This window comes from Squalius cephalus, assembly GCF_949319135.1.
Source record: "Squalius cephalus genome assembly, chromosome: 22".
In the NCBI taxonomy this organism is placed as follows: Eukaryota; Metazoa; Chordata; class Actinopteri; order Cypriniformes; family Leuciscidae; genus Squalius; species Squalius cephalus.
Genome location: NC_137143.1, coordinates 12,957,039 through 12,966,071, shown reverse-complemented (window position 1 = coordinate 12,966,071; position 9,033 = coordinate 12,957,039). Strand labels below are relative to the sequence as shown.

Below are 9,033 nucleotides of genomic sequence, written 5' to 3'. Positions count from 1 at the left end.
CGTCGCATGTTAAGTTATCGTTCAACCCTTGCAAATGGGTGTATTTCTATGAAGGTAATATCAGAGCCATGATCAGAGCCCGTCTAATATGATGTCATAAAGAATCGCATGCGCAGGGTAAGATTTGTGAAAGTGATAATTTCATTCCTGTAGAAGTTCTATATGTTCTGTAGTTTATGTCTGATTATTGTCAGATACATAATCAATAAAAATAAAAAACATTGGAGGATTTAAACTTAAAAAAAAAAAAAAAAGATGTGTGAAAGTGTACATAAGATTGCAAGCGTAAATTAAATTTGCATGCGCAAGAGAATGATTTGTAAAGGTGTAAATCACTTTTCAAGTGTAAGAAAAAAAATATTTGCAGCATTTTACTGTTATTCGTAAGTGTATGTATTGTGAAACTGCAGCTTGCTAACGCAAAATAAATAGGATCTTACACTTTTGGCACGTTTTTTTCGTACAAATACGGTGTTACGGATCAACTGGGGATCATCATGTTAACTGGGGACCATAGGCTGGGGACGCGCGCGTGCACGCAGATAGTTTTACCTGGATTTCCAGCAGATGTTGAACGGTGCCAGATTCGTCACAGCGAATCTTTCACTGAGCAGATTTAAAAGCTTTCCACGTTATTGGTAAATGTTTGTATCATATTAGGACACTGTTGTTTACTCTGTCGCTGCTCTGCTGAATGTTTCAGACGCATTGTGTTTTAATTTCACGACACAGACCACGCCCACATTATTTTGTTACTCGTTTCAATGAAATTGAATATCTGAAGACAACTGTTAGTAGATTAAATAAATTATGCTATAGACATTTTGTCTTTGCAGTGCATGTATATTCGCAGATTATTGTTATGATGCCAATTTGTGGCTTAATTTAAATTGAGCAGCAATACTGCTGTGGTAAAAGGGATGTCAAGCATTTATTTATTATTTATTTTAATGTTACTGAGGAATGAGTTAAAAGATAAAGCATACAGTAGGCTACACTCCATAAATGTTCCTAAAGAGTGTTGAAAATTGAGAAGCCATAGTTTATGGATCCAGTGAATTACCCACAGCATTTATTCAGGGGAATGTTCAACAAACATATTCATTAGCTAACAGGTATGAAAGTAACAATAAAAAAAGGAAGAAAAAAAAAAAAAAGGAAAAAAATAGGCAAATGTGCATGCATGCAGGACAGCTGTATTTGCCAACAGTGGAAGATCTGACCACACAGTCCCACCTTCCACATTCTGAACATTTAATCTAAAGAAGGGAGAACAAACTATAGACTAAGTTACATGTTAATGAAGAACAGTTACTTGTTTTGCAATGTATATGTATACATTTTTCTTACCCATTGGCCAGTTTGGCCTTCATACCTATGCTGCTCTCCATCTAATGTAATCATGTTATATTAGTAAATAAATGTCACAGTTGTATTATCTTTTTAAGAACAATTTAACACACCATCACCCTTCATTGTGAAATTTTCACATCTCCTCTTTATATAATCACGCTCCTTTCTTGAGCAGCGATCGGGATATTGGTTATCCTGCAAAGTTTTTGATTTGTCTAACTTTAATTGCATCCATTTGCTGTGGCAGTATATGGCCTAACAACAATGACACTTCATTTATAGACCTTTTAATCTGTTCCTAATGGTTAGCAGACAACAATAATGAAAGCACATGATGTGATGGATAACAAGTAAAGATAACATGTTAATGAGATTCATGGTACCAGTCAAATGAAGAGAACTGGCATAATTTAAATTTATATTACATAAAAAGATTGTGTCATATTTCTTTTGTTAAAGAGGTCAGCAAAAAAGTAAACAATAAAGCATTTCCTATTGTTTTAGAGAGGGTCATGCTATGCATGTAAGGTGACAAATGATTAAGAGGTTGGTGACAGTAGGCCTATGAGAATATTAGCCATAGAGAATATCAGTATATATTTGTAATAATTCATTATCACTATATCATATATTTTGCTTATTTCAATAATACAATTTGTGGTTGCCTTTAAGGTGGACTTTAATCACTAAAGACAAAGTGTTTTCTACATGTCCAATACAAAACATTAGATACACAACATTCAAGTTCATGCTCCTACTGAGCATAATGTACATTTACACATTTGGCACACTTCTATCCAAAGTGACTTACATCGCGTTTCAAAGTACACATTTACATTTATCAGTTCTTGCTTTCCCTGGGAATCGAACCCATGACCTTGGCGTTGTAAGCACCAATGCTCTACTGTTTGACACAATGCCTAAGTTAATATTACTATATATTTGAATTGAATAGAATTGTTCTGAAAGAAGAGTCAAAATTCGTTTTTATTTATTTATTTTTTATTTTATAAATCTGTTGAAAATGTTACAAGTTCATGAGATAATTAACTTAAAGGAGCTGTATGTAAGAAATCTATTTCAATTAATCATAAAATTGCCCTGATGTGTCACTAGACATTAAGAAATCATGTTCATTTCAAATACTTATATCACCGACAACAGTAGTATGGCTAGGATATTGTCATTTAAAAAGTGGACTTGCAGCCCTCAACTGATGTTGATGTTGTCATTTTGTGTTTTGGCCTGACGCGCCTCCCTCCACCTATCGACCAATCACGAAGTCAGTAGTGTTTCGGGATCCGGGTTGCCAGCTTTGCTCTTACCTACCCTAACTCTAGTCGGATAAAAATGTCTAACGTTACTAAATCAAAAAGACCTCGTTATAATTCAGAAATTCTTCGTGACAAAGTCCGAAATAAAACCAGAATTTGTATTGGAGATGCTTTTGAAAGATGGAGACGGCTGAAAACGGAGAAGAATTTGAACACAGACGCCAACGTTGCTAATTTTCTCCTGGACAGGTAAGATTCATCTATGCTTGGCTAACTTGTACTTGATGTCAATGGACATTTCATATATTCATGACAGTCGAACAAAGTTATGCATGTTCGTGCAAAGTAACGTAACGTTAGCTCACATGGACGTATGCTAACATTAGCAATGCATTATAGGAGCCAGTTTCTCTGTACTTATGCTGAGACGCTGAGGAAAACAACATTAGCACGCCCATTATGGCAATTTGAAACGTAATTGAGACAGAAGCCTAACTTTACCTCAGAAAAAATGATTCGTCATTCGTTCTTCACGTATATCGTGGACTAAGTTACACATGCTGCAAGTTGACCTGTATGACCATTGCTAATGTAATTTAGTTACTGTAACAATATTTTCTGATGGGACTGAAAACAACCCTGTGATAGCCATTGGTGATATTGAATTTGCCCCGCGTTATAATTGCTGTGGCAAATGTTTTGGTTATTTTTTAGCCTACTTGTGACAAAAACTTTAGTACTTGTAAATCTTTTTTTTTTTTTTTTTTTTTTTTTCGTATTGAAAAATAAGGAAGTTTTATTTTGTTGTTTATATGGTTTTTGTTTTGTTTTACTATTATCCTTTTTTTTCCCTGATTTTTTTTTTAATTGTAATTGTATTTATATGTTCAAAATAAAGAAATCAAATCAAATAAAATATCAAATCAAAAACGCTTATCTCTTCAGCTATTATGGCCCCAGCACTTACTGTGAAACAAAACCTACTGTGTACGTCTCGTCGTCACTTGCCATTGGAAGCTCATTGAAGCAGCCTACGTTTCTGCTGAATCCTGCAGCTTATCTGGCAACCTCGAGTCAGGGGGTAGGGGGAGGGGATACACCGCTCTACAGTATTTTTAAAGTGATTGCAGTACCAGTTTTGGCCACAATCCTACATACGGTTCCTTTAATGACCCTACGTGTATAAGCATAGCTGCTTTATGTCCAGGGAAAATGATACAGAGGCGTCAGAGCTGGTTGTACAGAAAAGAGATCTTAATATAATCAGCAGAGTAAAATAAGCTGATAAGTGTTTTTATATAAAAAATAATAGATCCATTATAAAATTAGGCTATATGCAGATCAATAAATGCAACTTGAAAAAAATGTAAATGACTTTGCAATTTATGTTTCTTTTAGGTAGCCTAGCTACTTTAATTTATCTACTGTCTGTTGTTATTTGTGATTAGAACTCATGCCAACACACTACAGAAAATATGATACACTAATGTTGAGAAGAAGATTCTTACACGTCTTCTGAAGTGCACTGACAAGTCTGTTCATCCAATGAAACCGAATGCCCCATGTTAACATATGCGTGGTTTCTGAGCTTGACACTTAAAGGAACCGTATGTAGGATTGTGGCCAAAACTGGTACTGCAATCACTTTAAAAATACTGTAGAGCGGTGTATCCCCTCCCCCTACCCCCTGACTCGAGGTTGCCAGATAAGCTGCAGGATTCAGCAGAAACGTAGGCTGCTTCAATGAGCTTCCAATGGCAAGTGACGACGAGACGTACACAGTAGGTTTTGTTTCACAGTAAGTGCTGGGGCCATAATAGCTGAAGAGATAAGCGTTTTTGATTTGATATTTGATTTGATTTGATTTCTTTATTTTGAACATATAAATACAATTACAATTAAAAAAAAAAATCAGGGAAAAAAAAGGATAATAGTAAAACAAAACAAAAAACATATAAACAACAAAATAAAACTTCCTTATTTTTCAAAACGAAAAAAAAAAAAAAAAAAAAAAAAAAAAAAAACGATTTACAAGTACTAAAGTTTTTGTCACAAGTAGGCTAAAAAATAACCAAAACATTTGCCACAGCAATTATAACGCGGGACAAACTCAATATCACCAATGGCTATCACAGGGTTGTTTTCAGTCCCATCAGAAAATATTGTTACAGTAACTAAATTACATTAGCAATGGTCATACAGGTCAACTTGCAGCATGTGTAACTTAGTCCACGATATACGTGAAGAACGAATGACGAATCATTTTTTCTGAGGTAAAGTTAGGCTTCTGTCTCAATTACGTTTCAAATTGCCATAATGGGCGTGCTAATGTTGTTTTCCTCAGCGTCTCAAGTACAGAGAAACGGGCTCCTATAATGCATTGCTAATGTTAGCATACGTCCATGTGAGCTAACGTTACGTCCCTGCTGAAAAAAACAATAGAAACCATTACAGAATTGCTAATGGTTTCCACTACAAAACCATTACAAACCATCAGCCGTTAACCATTAAAACCATTACCAAGTGGAGTCCATTACGTAGTGTGTTTTGGGCCATATTCCATTAGGATTTATTGGTTTTAAGGGTTTCCATTACAAATTTGTATTGGTCATGTATTTTAATGGTTTCCATTACAGTTTTGTATTGGTTCTGATGGTTTCATTACAAATTTGTATTGGTCATGTATTTTAATGGTTTCCATTACAGTTTTGTATTGGTTCTGATGGTTTCATTACAAATTTGTATTGGTCATGTATTTTAATGGTTTCCATTACAGTTTTGTATTGGTTCTGATGGTTTCATTACAAATTTGTATTGGTCTTGAATTGCACATATTTAATGGTTTCCATTACAGTTTTGTATTGGTTAATATTTGTAGGTTTAATGCATTTAGCTGTTAATAATTAGGACATTAATTATAGTTTTTAATTAATTAATTTGAATTATTATTACAATTATACACAACTGATATAAGCTGCACACCAACTTTTCAATAGCTTACAGCTCAGGTTTTGTTTAGCAAAGAATGAAGAACATGCACCTGAAATAAAAATGATATACAGTATTAAGACCTGCTTTTTTACTCAACCCAGATGGAAATAAACATCTGACACAAAACATTAATATTACATTTTTATTATTTGATTCACAGTTATTCTTTTACATTGTGTGGCTTCACTGGGGCTGAATGATTAGACCTGCAAAAAGAAGGAGAATTCATTAGGACAATGTACCTCTTAAACCACATTACCAGTGCATAAGATTATCCATACATTATATTTTTAAATATATTCATCCAACATCTTTGGGCGTACTTTGAGCAGATTCAAGATCTTGCCAGCTGTGAACTTTGTCCACTAGTCATGTAATGTTCATAGCATTACAGTCATCTGTTATTTAACCTTCTCCAGGTGTAGGTTTTAAATTATAAAACAGATAGTTCAGGTTAGGGATGCACCCCGAAATTTAGTCAAGTTGGCGTTTTTGCTCTTAAAAACAGACGCCCATAATAGTATCAAACTGCAGAGCCGCAGCACTATTGAATGGGAAAGAAAGCTGGGTCTCGAGCAAAAAAAGCTGCTCAACAGTTACCCAATGATATGATGAAATGTAAAAGTACAAAGATATTATAAGAAAACATTACTATTACATTAACAGGTTTTTTCCTGGCTCAAAACGAGGCGGAGGTGGTAAAATCCTGATCATGTATTTTAATAGTAAGATAATTAAATTAGCATTTTTCGTAAACCATCATATACTGTATTTCCCACAGTATTTTTGAGGGTGGAGCTCAGTACCTCTAGGGGGGTCTGGGGGCATGCCTCCCCGGGCAAAAATTGACCAAAAAATGAACACATTTTTTTTACATTTTAAAGATAAATTAATTAATCTGGTGCACCCGAATCCGCTGTTAAAAATAAATATTCCACCCGCCAACCGCCCAAAATATGATATTCTCTGATTTAGATATCTGCATTTGATCATCACATTACAATTATTCAATTCTCAGTGTTAAGCATGATAATATGGTAACATATCACACTGAAGTAGGCTGCTTTAAAGTTAACATTTATTTAAATTAAAAGAAATTCTTCTTTTGGCAAAATTACATTTCCTTAATAACCGAATTTTATTAAATGTAGGCCTATGCTCCATCTTTCATTTCAAAATATTCAATTATCAATACATTCAATTAGAATAAGACACTAGGCTGTTAACAATCAAAACGTTGGGAAACACAGTAAGACATTTATATTATAAACTTCTTAGATACCTTTAGAGTTGCTCTATCTTGTTCAGGTTTCATCTGATTATTCTCATAAAATATAAAAGACAAATAAATACTAATTTTAGTATTACTTATTGAAAGCCAATTTCAACAGAGGTTGCTATTTTTACCAACTTCTTCAATGATTATATTTAATCTAACAAGCACAAATAATTTACGATATTGGTATTAGCCACAATGAGCTGTGAATTATGGGTTATCAGTATCGATCCTAATATTCCATTATATGTGTCCCGGTAAAACTAGTGTCCTCATAGACCAGGATTCTGTCAAACTAACACAACACACTGAGATTCTCTAGTCAAGTTAAACATCAGGAGCATGTACTTATGATGTCCTCATAAAACGGTGTCTTCATAAAACAGGTGCAAGACACACACATCCTGACACACTGTAATAAACACGCATGTTATGGGATGCATTAAAGCCATGAACATATTGTTTTATCATTCATACCTATCTGTGGTAGTGATATTGCAGGCCTCTGTGAAGTCAGGCTATGTAAAGACTATGCCATGTTATTTTACAGTTGATTACTCAATTTCTGTACCTAAATTAGACTTACGTGGAATATTTTTAATTTACATCTTTGTTACATTTTTTATAGTTATAGATAGTTATATTTTATAGAAATAGTTTTTTTATACTGCATTATGCAGAAAAAATTCAATATTGCAATATCAGTTTTTTGCAATATCGTGCAGGTCTATTTCCGTGGGTAATTTTTAACCTTTAATATTACCTTTTAATAATAAAACAAGTAAAATCATCACTTTAAATAACACAATGTATCTGCTTTATTAAACAGTTTCACTTAAGCATGGGAACACTGAACTCACCTTTATAATGATTGCTGAATCTGCCCTGGAGCTCATCTTTGTCTTTCTCCCGAAGTGTAAACTGCATGTCCTCCTCCAGAGGCTTGATCTTCTCCTTCACTGACTCACTTCAGGCATTATCTCATGTGTCTGCTGTCATAGAAAAAGGCCCTCAATAATCCTGACCATTGCATTTCTTTTGACATATTATTCAACAAGCTTAAACTTAAAGGTATAGTGGAGGATTTTTTTCTTCCGGATGGATCATCTATACTATTGGTCCTCCTAATTGTCAATCATTCTGGTGATATGTTTACGTGCTCGTCCCTTAGTTTTCGCTTTCTGCGCATGCGCACTTTCAGGTGTTTATGTGTGGTGACTAGTGAGCTACGGTTAACGCCATTCATTGAAGCTCGCCGTTTCACCGGGTCGTTTGAAAATGTTTGAGGTTCTCAAGAGAAAAAGTTTGTACGAACTGTATGAGAAGAAGAGAAAGGCCTCAGAAGAGAGAAACAAGATCAGAGTGTTTTTGGGAGATTGTTTCACACGATGGCGTGCGCTGAAAACACAGGTTGGGCTTCCCACTGATGCCTCAGTCGCAAGGTTTCTACTCGACAGGTAAAGTTTGGCATGCTATTTGGAGAAAAAGTGCAAATCTTCTTTTGGAAAGTAATCTTGTATGAGCGATGCCGACAGCAACTTGTAAACAGAGCGTGCACGAGGAGAACCTCGCACACGTTTATAGGCATTCCCTCTCGGGAGCAGGTAGAGTGTTGCGCATGTGCATTTTTTCAAAAAGTGGAGAGGGCGGTTCTTATCTAAAATTCGGAAAGAATTCCACTATACCTTTAAGACATAAACTGTGTTTAAGTGAATATAAGTATGAGTATTGTTTCAGTACCCATGCCTACATATGGGTGTGTTCATATGGATGAAAGCCTGTTGTGTTCGGTCTCTTGATTTGTGATAGTGGCAGCTATTGTGAAACTCACCTTCTTCATCTACTGAGTGTGGATGGCATCAAGGTCTTGTCCTGAAGAATCACAGGGCCAAACGCTAGGGATTATTTCATCTGATAACAAGAGCATAGCCACAAGTTTAAGAACTCTAATGATATCTTTACCCCCTTATATTGCATTGGGGATATAAATTCAAACATTTTAAAGGCTAAGAGTATGAGCTATGAGTATACTCATACTTAAGCTGGCCAGATATCTGTGAAAAATAACTTGCGTGCCTGAACCACATTTAGCATTTAAAAGTAAAAAGAATTTCAATATTTATCAGTAAAAAAATGCAT

The 9,033-nt window shown here is 34.8% G+C and overlaps 1 long non-coding RNA gene across 1 annotated transcript; it reads right to left on the bottom strand.

Annotated features, from left to right (window-relative positions):
• Positions 1-5,746: 5,746 nt before the first annotated feature.
• Positions 5,747-8,806, bottom strand: LOC307150466. Its single transcript, XR_013819731.1, has 3 exons — positions 8,726-8,806; positions 7,755-7,886; positions 5,747-5,824 (listed from the first exon to the last, which is right to left on the bottom strand). It is a non-coding gene; the product is annotated as an uncharacterized lncRNA (long non-coding RNA).
• Positions 8,807-9,033: the final 227 nt, after the last annotated feature.